Raw genomic sequence first — 12293 nt, forward strand, 5'->3', positions numbered from 1 at the left:
CAGAGACACATACCCACTCCCTTTCCCCACTTTGGATTTCACACACTGAATGCCTGTACTGTGCCACCAATGTACCCCGGGCAATTTTGGGGAGCAAAAGAGCCAATGTTCCCAACAAAGTGCCACTGGAGATATTTGCCAAGCGTTGCTGCCACTTCTTGGCCCTGCCTGGAACATATTCTAGCTTGAACACAAAAGTTAATGAGTAGGTGCAAGCCCTGAGCTATAGGAAAACAGAGGTGATCCCAGAGTTTCAGAGTCTCTTCCCAAGACAGTGGTTATGTTGCTACTGGGCAGACCTGTACTTCAATCCAGATGTGACTCCTCAGCAGAGGTAAAAGTTTTTCAGGAATTATTTTGAAGTGCAGGGGACACTTTTTCAGGAGAAATGGCTGGTTCTAAATTTGTTAAAATACAGTGTGGTGACCTGAGGGCAGATTATGCTAATTTGGCAAAATAAATTCTAAATTCTAAACTAGGAGATTCAATCTATGGAGAGGTTTTAGATTGACTGTCCTGCCTGAAACACAACATCTAGTTTGAATTGAACTACCCTGTCTGGAAAAACCATCACGTTTGTATTTAAAAGCATCACCAATCTCCATAAAAACTCGAAGCCCAAGGCCACCTGTCACAACCCAGGATGCTGTGAAGAGCTGCACGCTGCAGCAGCTGTCTGGGAGAGATGAAGGCTAAAGCAGACAAACCAGGTTAGGGGGATTAAAGATCTAAGTAAGTGACTGCACCAAGAGACACCTCAGAAGTTAGGCTGAATTGAGCAGCAGGCAAGGGCAAACGGCTGAAGTCAAGAAGAGACTTCCCTCTCTGGACATTGTAATGCAGCTACAGGACTCAGAGCTCCCTCCAGCTGCAGTGTGAAGGTGACCCATAAGTCTCTGAGACATTTCAGCAATGCTCCTGTGGCATGTCCACATGGGCAGCGGAGAAGCCCAAGACCAAACCAACTGTAGCAGCCAGCCCCAATAGCAGCTGTATTGCCTGCTACCCCTCGGATGCACAGATAACCACACCACTCTCAAGAGCAGCTGGACTCTGCAGAGCTACTTCCACCACAGTCACTGCTCAAGCCATCACCCCTTTGAGCATGTCCTTTCCAAACCCAACTCAAGTCAACGAGGAGACGAGTCCTTCCAAGCTTAAACTGCAAAATGAAACCTCCTAACTCCTGAGCTAAGGACTGCCACAGACACCACCACCCCACCCCACTGCCCCAAGATGCTCAGTAAGTCTCTCCAGGCAAGGCTGATTACTGCTAGTGAGGAACCACAGCACCTGTAGAGATCTCACCAAGCTACCCTCAGATGACTTTGCTCGGCCTCTGGCAATAGCCAAGGTGAGAAAGCCCAAGGTGGGGTCAATATCCACGGCCAGTTATGCTCAGGTCGACACTGTGACAGGAGGAATCCTGCTAGCTAGCAGGCACCTCTGCAAATTGGGCTGCCCCTCTGACAGCCTCAAAAGCTGTTCCCTTCCCCCCACCCCCACAAGCTCCAGAGCACTGCCTGGGGGAGAAGTTACGGAGGAGACCTCGGTATAAAGCTGAAAGGACAGAGGAAAAAGAAAAGCCACATCTGAGCTGGCAATTTCAAAAGGAAGCGACACCAAGTAAAGCAACCTGCTGCATCTTTGCAGACCAGCCTGTGTAGGGAAGGGGTCACAGATGTCCAGGCTAGGCATACCCTGAAGGCACCCAGAAAGGTGAGTCAGGCTCACCATCTAGCTGCTGCAGCCCACTGCCCTGTTACACACAGAAATCCTCCGTGGGTAACCTCCAGTGCCAAAGTGTTAAGAGAGCAACTTCCCTGCCACGCACCTCATCCTTCCTGGTATCGCTCTCCTCCCCCAGAGAGGGAGCGAGTCTCAACAGTTTGTCTTCTAAGAGTTTCCCCCATCACCCAGCCTATGCTTTAAGCTACTGACTTGGAGACCACCTGAGCTACTCAGGTTCATTTCTCATGTAAGGATCCTTCATTATGCCACAGCCATCTTGAGCAAGCCACCACTGACCACGGCCAGAACAGCACCACAGTCTGTCCATATTAGAACATGCACAGTTGACACCACCAACGTGCCACCAATTACATTCATCTGCGACAGACCTGAGTTAGTTCAGGCTTAAAAGCTGGCTTTGGTTTGTACCTCACACCCTCAGGGTTGTGAGGGATAGAAAGTCCTCCCTCCACCAATGTAGAAGAAACATTTTGGAATAGGACTTAACATCTTGCTCCTCAGTGCTGGAAGCCTACAGAGCAAAGCTGACTCATTCCCCCTCTCTGGATGGGTTTGGCAGCGGGGTGGAAAAATGTTGGATGGAAAAGAGTTGTTCCTTGGAGCCCATGCTGGGGGAGGGGGGAGGCAAAGATGTTCCCATCCAGACCTCCCTGCAACTCCGCGTCGTGCGGAGTCTCTGGCCAGAAGGGTAGAGCCAAAGGCACAGAAACATGTAACGGACCCTTCGTGAGCTAGGACCACCCAGGCACATCGATACGACGACCGAACTGGCTGCCCCCAGGTCTGTAAAAAGATAGAAGGGCAATAGGTGGGGACAAAAAAGGGGAGATCAAAAAAATTTGGTGACGGCAGTGGGCAGATTGAACAGTACTGAGCAGAGACTGAGGAGAGAAGGTGTGCTGCAACAAGTGCACGGTACCTCCCCAAACCTCCAGGCAGCGTATGAGCTCTAAACAGGGACATGTGGCCGTTTCTTTCACAGCTAAGTACAAAAAGTAAATGGCCGGCATAAAAATAATGAGGAAAATGAATGAAAACATCAATTCCAAAAGAACTATTAGGACCCAGGGCCAGATTTCGAAATTCTCAGCTTCCACAATTGAAGCCAGACTTTCAAAAGCATTCAGTTCTTGACATGCTGAGCTCTCCTGAATAGGCAACCAACTTATTTCGATGCCTAAATGGGAGCTGACCTCTTTTGAAAATGCTGCCCTTAAGCAGCCTGCGGTAGCGCAAAGCAAGGACCTTTATTAATCGAGCAGCTTTCAATCTGCCCGGCGTCCCTGCAAGCACCGCCAGGACGGGCTGCAGCGGGAGAGGCAGCAGAGGTGGGGAGCAGAGGAGGCTCCAGGTGCTCCGGCTGTCTTCCCAGAGGCAGCGGTCCCGTGCGGGTGGGGGGCAGTGCTGGGAGACACAGGGCTGCTGCATGATGACATCCTGCTCTGCTGCCTCCTCTCACAAAGGTAGGTGAGGTAGGGGACACCCTTGGTTGCCAACACTTCTGTAGCAGCGAGACCACCAGCCTCAACAGCTCCTGCTTAAGTGCTGTTTGGGAAAAGAAAGAGTTAAAGTCATTTAAAGAGCTTCCAGGGAGGAGGGAAAACAAAACAACCCTAAAAAAAAAAAAAATTGTTTATTTATTTTTAATTCTTTCCTGTCAGGTTAAAATAACAATTTCCTGTCAGTGGAGCTAAGGCTCCAAGTCCCTTTCAGACAGCCCAGTAAATCAAAGGAGGGGCCATTAGGAGAATAAAATTAACGAGAGCTTCATCAGCTACGGAGGGGCGGTGGGAGTGTAAAATCTGTCGGCTCAGCTTCCCGCCACACGCCCCAGCCCAGCGAGGCCCCGCGCAGCCCCAGCTGTGCCGCGGCCACGGAGGGCACTGCGAAGGCAGTGGGGCAAGAAAGGAAAAGGAGAGGGGAACATATATAAAAGAGAAGAAAGGCATGTGCAGGGGGGTGTGGGGGTGATAAAGCTGGAAAGGAAAAAGGGATCGGAGAGAAGGGCGGGCAGCAGGAGAGGTGTTCGCTGATTAGAAACTGAAGGTTTTACTGAGGAAATGCTGCTCACAGCCCCAAGCCCCCTCCTGCTTAACAAGGGCTGACCAAGCAGCCCTCGTTACTGCCACACTGTTGGTGATTTACAAGGCTCCCAAATAGGAACCAGCCTCCATTCCAACTGCGGGGCAGCATCCCTGCACCACGGCCCCAGCTCTGCGGGCAGGCGAGGGGGGCGAAGCACATAAGCAAGACTGGGTCGGGTCAGATCCATCCATCCCACCACACACCGACAAGAAGACCCTACGGGACAGCAAGTGTGCTGGTGCACACGAGGGCAGGTTTGGGGCTGCAACAGGCAGCAGACCCCAAGCCCCTTGTTGTGCAGGACAGGGACAGTGGGAAGGGCATGCTTTGCACTGCAGCAAGGGCTGCTGCAACTCAGGTCCGGCTTCCAGCTGGGGACACCCTGGGTGACTCTGGAGAATCCATTCCAGCTGGTCTCCATTCCTGATGGGTCAAGTAGGGACAATGATACTCCCGGTTCTCTGTTTTATACATTAAGACTTAAGCTCTTCAGAAAAAGCAACATCTTACAAAGTACAGCATGCCAATTCTACTTGCAATCAGTTTTAATACAAGGCAATATTTTTCTGTTGTTTCATAGAGCTTAAATCACTGAAAAAGCAAACCTAGGAGAGAAAAGAGCCCTAGTACACTTTTGCTTTACAAATGAGGGAACCTGAGAGCCAGAGAAAGTCAACCTTGCCTGGGGTTATAAAACAGAGCAGTGGCAGGGCTGGAAACCAAAAGCTTTCTGACTGGGGCCTCCATCCCATCGAGCAAGTTGTTCCTGGATCCCAAATCTTTGACATCCCACCTGAAAAACCCACCACACAACTGTGTAACCCTCTAGCTGAAAAATACTGTCATGGTGACATGCCTGAGCAGGTCAGCTGTAAAGTCCCTGCATGATCCTGGGCACGGATGGCAATCTGTGCAACCCTCAAAACAGACTGCTTTTCCTAAACAAAACATTAACACCCCATGGGGCAAAACAAACCTCTGCTGACCCCCATCCCTACTCCAAGTATTGATTTTACATCTTTAAGTTATATTCACTCTCTCTGAAAGGGTTTGGAAAAGGCTAGAGGCTTCCTCTCCCATATAATAGTACAGTCATCCAACAAGAATGGGGATGCAGACGCTGCAGGGAGAGGCAGGATCCTGAATGGGAAGTGGACGGCATCAGGAGGCGGAAGAGAGAGGCGGCATCACGCATTACACTGCTGAAAGTCAAGGAGGTGGCAAAACGTATGTGCAAACAGGGATAAAAGCTTGCCTGCTTCCCTCTGTAGCACTGAAAGCTCCTGACTTCAGACTGCATTAGCTCTGTTAACACGGCCCTTGATTAACTGCGTGAGGAGTTTCCCCCTCTCCCATCCCCCCACCACCTTCCTTTAAGCGATTAGGCAAAAAAGACCCTTTTACTGGCTACTTGTGAGCTCAGCGAGTCCATCAAGAAGCCACAACAGAGAATGCCTGGGATACATTCATGCTCATAGTTGGGAGAAGGAAAATCTCCACAGCAAAACCTGGCACGGTACCACCGCAGTGCAGGTGAGCCAGTTTGCCTGCAAACTGCAAATGGCACTTTGGGCACTGTGTGACCCTAAAAAAGAACAACAGATTTTTCTGCAAGCAAGTCCTGAGCTATTCAGAGGCAACAGACACCTCTCTACTAAAATAAGCTAAGCGCGCAGGTAAACCAGCTCTTTTTTACCTTGAGCAGAACTGCTCATGCAAACTAAACCAGCAGCAACCCAAAACAAAACACCCAAAGATCTTTGTTTTCTCCACCTTCCTCAAGACAAAGCTACTGCCCTGGGCAGCTCCCTTCCACAACAGGCTGTAGTATCACCAGGGAGGGGATTGGGCATGCCGGCTTGGAATTAGCAACAGGATGCAAGGCCTTCCTGGTGCCTGTCTGGCTTTTGCTCGCACCCCTGAAGACCCAACTGACGCTTGGGTTTTCTGGCACCTCTCCACCCGACAGTCCCTCTGAAAAGAGCTCCACTGTCCAGTGGACATTGATTAGGCAGACTTCGCAGAGCACCAGCAAACACCTTCACACTGGCATTTTGTCAGGCAGAGAGCATAAGGAACGAAACACCACCCTCATGCCTGCCATGGGGCTCGGGTCACCGCAGCTGTGGCACCGTAGTGAGTGTGGCTTGCCTTGGGCGAGGCCTGAGGCACACGGTGGTCCCAGGGTGGCTAGACCTGCCAGCCTGAGAAGGCCCTGCTGCAGGCAGGCGAGGGAGGCCAGGACAGCCTCGCGTGGTGGGATACACCTCCCTTTTTCCGTGGTTACCAGAAGAGAAGGCCTGTGCTAAACCAGAGCGTGCACGCCGGCTTTTGCCGCCCTTTGGCGCGCCCCGAAAACAGCTTCAGCCCTTGAAAAGACAAGGCTAAAGTGTAAGAAAGAAAGAAAGAAAACCCGCATCCTTTCTTCAATATCGTGCTCCCCCCATGCCCTAGACACTTAATTTCCCTCCTTCCCCCCCCAGCTTCCCCCTCCATTCTGAGTAAATTCAATTTGACAACCCTGCTAATTGGATAAACGCTGCTCCCTACGCTCCTTTAAGGCTGCCCGCTTTTCTCTCCTTGTTTTTGGAGGGCGATTGTGGCTGTTCTTTAACATGAATTCCATCTGCTTTATTTCTCCTCTGCCCATTCAAGACCCCTCCTGAATATGTATGAGGGGCTGTGCCCCCCCACCCCCTTTCTCCTCCATCCCACCTCCCTCCCTCATCACCAGCCCCCCTCTCCCTGCCCTCTCCCATTGCCCGGGACAATAACCCCCCAAATGCCCCCTTCTCCCACCCCGGCCCTTTTTGCTTTAGATAAACACAGGCAGTGTCAAGTGTGAGGAGGGGGGGGGGAAGGATGGGGTTCAACTGCCAGTCAAGCCTCGGGCCCTCAATGAAGCCCGGAGGCCTACCCTAATCTGCTGCATGCTTGCCATATGGGAGCTGTGTTGCCCTGGGAAACACTAACAGGCAGAACGGAGCTTAATAGAGTCCATATTCATTGTAATGCAGTGAAATGGCTCGAGGGACTATTGCCCCTTGGGTCTGTTTTCATTCTTCTGTTCCCCCTCTTTCTTTTCTCTCTCTCTCTCTCTCTTTTATTTTTTTAATAAATTTTTTTCCTCCCCTCCTTCTCCCCCCTCCCTTCTTCCCCCCCCCCCCCTTTTTTTTTATTTCTTCCTTTCTAAAGGACCAAGTCTCTGGAGAGCTCTAATCTGGAGAGGCTGGGGGGCTCCCCGAAGGGCTGTCCGTCCATCCATCCGGTGGGGCAGGAGCAGGAAGGGGGAAGGGAAAAAGAGTGGAGGTGGTTAGGGAGGCGAAGGAGAGGTGGAGGGCAAGAGGAAAGTAGCAACTAATAAGCATGCAGCCGGCCAGCTGTCAAGATGCTGACAATGCTGCTTGGGGTGCAAAGAGCCCAGCAGCCAGTGCTGGCACGGAGGCTGGCGCAGCGTCCTCCCCGGGAAGCGCTCGCCTCCCCTAAGTGCCTCTGTCCTCATCTGCCCAATGCGGCCCAAGCGACCAAAGGAGGGGGGGGGGGAACAAAAAAAATCCACTAAAAAACCAAACCACACAGCAAAAAAAAAAAGGGGAAAAAAAGAAAAGAGAAAAAAAGCGAAGGGCGCAGATGGAGCGTGCGGCACAGCCTCTTCAGAAACAAAGTGCACCTAGGAAACAGATGTTGTTGCTGCAACAAGCCGGGAGCTGCTGGCTGCTCTCTGGCTCCTTATCCCAAGCGTGAAAGGGGTGAAAGCGGCCCCGTGGCAGTTGCCGGGGCTGCTCCTGAGGCCAGGACAGCACGCTTCTCCAGGCAAAACCCTTCAGTACAACTTCAGGCCCAACCCAGGAGAGCTGTCATAGCTTCAGACCAAATTTTCCTCTGCATTCTCCATCCTTCTCATCCTTGATCCGCCTGTAGATGCTGCAGCCTACCACCTAATATCCTAATTTAAAGAGCTGAGGACTCCCAAAGGGAGTGCACTTCTGCAGTGCCCACTGAGGGGTGCAGGTCATGCATCCAAGGGCTTCAACATCAAGTATGAGAGAATCAGCTGGACTGCTGGTGTCAAGGTCCTGTAAGACCACGACCAAGTGTACACAGGGTTGCAGCTCAACCTACTCTCGTGCCAAATTTAGCGTTTGGGAGATGCCCTCAGAAAACCACATCAATGTAGCCACACATTTGTAGAGATCAGTCACCTACTCTGAAGCATTTTCAGTTTGCCCCAAGACTACTACAAACTCAGCTCATGGCGCAGCAAGAAAGTCTGATTTGGATCTGAGCCTCTGCAATGGGACGATATCGCATCTTTGCGATGAGAAACATGGCAGAGGAGGCAGCAGGGAAGGGGTCACTCACTGACACAAGTGTGACACGAAAACACATCTTTGGTCTTAGAAGCAGGGGATTTACTGCATTACTTGCCTGAAGCATCCTATCTCTTGCCATAGAAAAACAATACCTACTCTTTCATCCACAGCATCGTTAAAGCGAGCGACTGGTGTCAACACAGTCAGGGCTGTGGACAGATGCCGTACTAAGCACAGAGTGAAAACCATCCCATGTCTGACAGACTTCACATCACTGGCTAGGAGGGTTACTCACTTTAGAGTGCTTGATACAAGCAGTAGCAAAATTTATCTATCTACACCTTTTCCTGTTTGGACAGGGGCAAAGCATGTGGCTGGGAATGAGGGAGAGCATGTACCTGGGCAAGGAAGACCCAGGGCACAGAGGAAGGTCGAGAGGATGGAGCAAGGCCCAAGGGATGGCTCTGCTGGGAGCTGACGTTGTGGGACCCATAGGAGGGGCAGCGAGCGCTGGGCAATACTGCTAGCTTCAGTCTTGGCTCCACCACGCTGAGTCCCCCACCAGCACAAGCCGAGTGTCAGGTTGTTCCCTTTCCTGTTAGCAGATGCAGCAGAGGGGAGCGCAGGGAGGGATGGGCACTTCCCACCAGGAGCCGTCATCACGCAGGCACAGATGTGCCTGTGGCTAGTTTACATTAGTCAGGGCACTGTTTTTGTTTTTCCCTTCCCATACTTTCCAAACAAAACAAAACAAAACAAAAAAACCCACTCAAAACTTGAAGTCTGAGGTTGAGGCTTTAATTGCCTCTTGGGTTAGGGAGAGGTCAGAGAGGAGGCAGGCCCGGCAGGCGCTGGGAAAGCGATGCCGGGCAAAAGTCAAAGGAAAGTGGGGAATAAAGGCGGCAGAAAGGAAAAGGCAGGCAGATAAAACTGAGACAAAGAGCTCAAGAACGAAGGAGAAATAGAGGAATCAGGATTCTGGCAGGCATCCTTACGCTGCATTTCCCCCCACTGCTTGAGGGGCTGGGCAGGCAAGCAGTGGGCAGTGCCATGGCACACCTGGCAGGTGGGAGCCCAGGCACAAGCTCTTGCTTTGCCTTCTGCAGAGTGGGGTCTGCCCTCTGCAGCCACCCCATCTCAAGCAAACCTCTCTCTCTCCACCTACGACTATGTTTAAATGCAGGTTACTCATGAGAGCAGGAAAACCACTCCCCTTCTCATTAGAAACTCCATCCTGCTCCAAGACAAAAGTTTAATCAAGAGATGCACCTCCACAGCACACTCTAGCATCAGCCACATAGCATTTTTCCATGGGGAGAGCAAGATGCTCTCCTCCAAAGCCACTTCCACTCAGCTCTGCTTTGTGCTGGTTCCCCCAGCAGCTCTCAGGGAGTGCACACACAGAGCCATCCCTCACCCCTCCCAACCGCAGGACACCACCATGCTGACCAAAACAAGCATTTCTCTATTGATACAGCAACAGCGTTATAAATCCTGCATCCTGCGCTACCTAGTATCACCCTATGACCTCTCTGCAGCTGGACCAGCGGTCAGGAACGGGCCCCAGGGAAGGAGGACCACAAATCATGGCAAAGGTGTGACACTGAGCTGCCCCAAAGAGACTGTTCTCCATTTTATTGTCTCCATCATGGGATGGGGTCAAGCTTGCAACAGGACAGACAATAAATATCACAGCATCCATTCATGCTGGTAAGCATCAGATTAAACACTCCTCTCTCCGAAAGCAGCACCCTTGCAATATAAACCAAAGCACAGAGGAGCAGTATTCCAGACAAACACCACTGGTCAGCATCTGCATGAAGGGCTGCAGGAGTGCCTGGGGAGCATTTCAGTGTGTCTTTCAGCCACAGCCACCTCCAAACTGGGTCCTGGAAGTTCCCACTCTATAAGCAGATCACGTCAAGAGAGACAGCAGCTACAGATACTTTTTGAGAGCAGCCCACTTCTTTATAAGCTTAAATATGAACCTACAATGTACCATATTTAAAAAAAAATCATCTTTGTCTAGGAACAATAGAAAAATCTTGTGCACATCCAGTTAGGAACAATAATAAGAGTGAAAAAACACACAAACAAACACCCCAAATCGGAAAAGCCCAGAGAAACTGCCAGCAACACTGTTAAGCCTTCCTTGGGGGCAATTGCAATGGGGAAATTCTCCTGTTGGAGCGAAGACCTGGGTACCTTTCCCAGCTTGTGAGCCACCTTCTAGCGCCTATTCAAAGAGCAGGGGCGCCTACAGCCGTTGCAGTAAAAACCAACCACGTTTATATTTAATGTAAGTCAGCAGCACAGCAGAAATACCTGCTGAAACAACACATCCAGAAGAGCCTAAGAGGACTGGATTCTGCCGCCTCCAAAATCAGCCTGATCTTTGCCATCACTTCAATGGGAGCAGGCGCAGAAACTGAATTAACAAGAGCGAGGCTAGTTTAACACAGTTGACATCAAAATCCAGAAGAGCATACAAAAGAGACAGGACAAAGTGCTCGCCAGTAACGTCAATACAAAGTTTAATCCCCAGATGGCTGGCTTTAGCGACATCCCCATCACCACCATAAAGAGAAAATGCCTTCCAGTTTGCACTCCTTTCAGCAATGACTTGTTGCTGGGATGCAAAAGAGCACAAGCCCAGTTTTCTTGTCCTTTGAAGATGGAATTTAAAAGTTGGGTTTATTTTTTTTTTTCTCTTCTATAAATCTGGGGAATAAATGGGAGGTTTTACTCTCCATAGCTGTCACTGAAATGCTTTTCATTAACAATAATTCTGGTTATGGGAGCAGGTCAAAAGCCTCTAAGACTCCCTGCTGAGATATACTTCCCGTAGAACACATGTCACTACTCCAAAAAACACAAGAGGAAGCTCGAGGCCAGCAAACAAGGGGACAGAATGACCGCCCACAGAAAACGCTCTGCCTGGTGCCACACACCTAGGTTCTGCTGCAGGGGCTCAGCACCACCAGCCAGCACTCAGATGGGCTGAGCCACAGCCCTCATTTGTGCTGCAACCAGCAGCCACCATGCTGCTCTGAAATCCCACTGGGCCCACCTGGGGATCAAAAATTGTGTGGGCGACACTCTGAGCAGGGGTGACAGATTTCTCTTACCCCAGAGATGAAGAGGATACCATTGCATCTCTCAGGCTTTCTTTAAACATTGTGTCTGCCTGTCATTTGCCCCATTTATCATCCCATCCCCCCCCCCAAAAATGATGGCCCAGTTGAGGACAGTAATCCAAACACGGGCAAGAGACAGAGCAAGGCCTCACATTGCTCTGCAGAGATGGGCAAGGCTGGCACCTGGTTTCTCCCTCTCAGCAAGCAGATGCTTCATGACAAAAGGACAGCAAATGCACTGTGCTGCTGCCCTAGAGCCTGGAAAGGGAGGCTTGCCTGCCCCTGCCCTGGCTGGGGCTGTTAGGGTACACCGGGGAGCAGTGGCCAGCACCTGCACCGGTCTTTGATGTAAGCACCGTGCCAACGCCTGCCGGGCAGCGGTGCCCACGCACCCACCAAGAGGGCAGAGCAGAGACCCGCCGCCGGCTCCCTGCTCTTCGCCCGTGCCCGTTTACACTTGTACCCGCGAAGGGAGAGAGAGCCTGCGAGCGCAGAGCCAGAGGCACCTCCCGGGGCCCTTCACACAATAAGCACCAGCAGCAATTCCAGCTGCAAAGTTTGCTTTCCTTGACGCACAGTTTACTTTCCCCATTCCCCCGCACCCCGCCCCTGCCACTCACCCCTCACTCCAAAAAGGCACTCTCAAACAGGCTTAAGCTTTAAACAAATAAGGGCTTGGAAAGCAGCAGCCTGCTCCCGTTTCCCTCCCCACCACCCCCTGCTCTCCCCCCGCCGCCTCCACCTCGGAGCTGGCGAGCGCCGCGCAGGCACAGAAAACAAACACGTGGAGCAGAGCCAGCTGTGAAGCGGGATTTGGCATAGGCTGTTTGCAAGCCCAATAAAAGCGCATGGGAGAAGGGGGAAGGGGAGAAGGGGAGCAGGGCAGGCAGTTGGGGGATGCCCAGACCTCGAGGGGAGAGCGCGTCTCCCTTACAAAGTCCTGGCACACGTCTGCAGGAGGGTCTGCGCTGATCTTACGCCCTGCATGGATGTGGAGGGAAGAGGC

Source organism: Gallinula chloropus (assembly GCF_964237585.1).
Source record: "Gallinula chloropus genome assembly, chromosome: 1".
NCBI classification, from domain to species: domain Eukaryota; kingdom Metazoa; phylum Chordata; class Aves; order Gruiformes; family Rallidae; genus Gallinula; species Gallinula chloropus.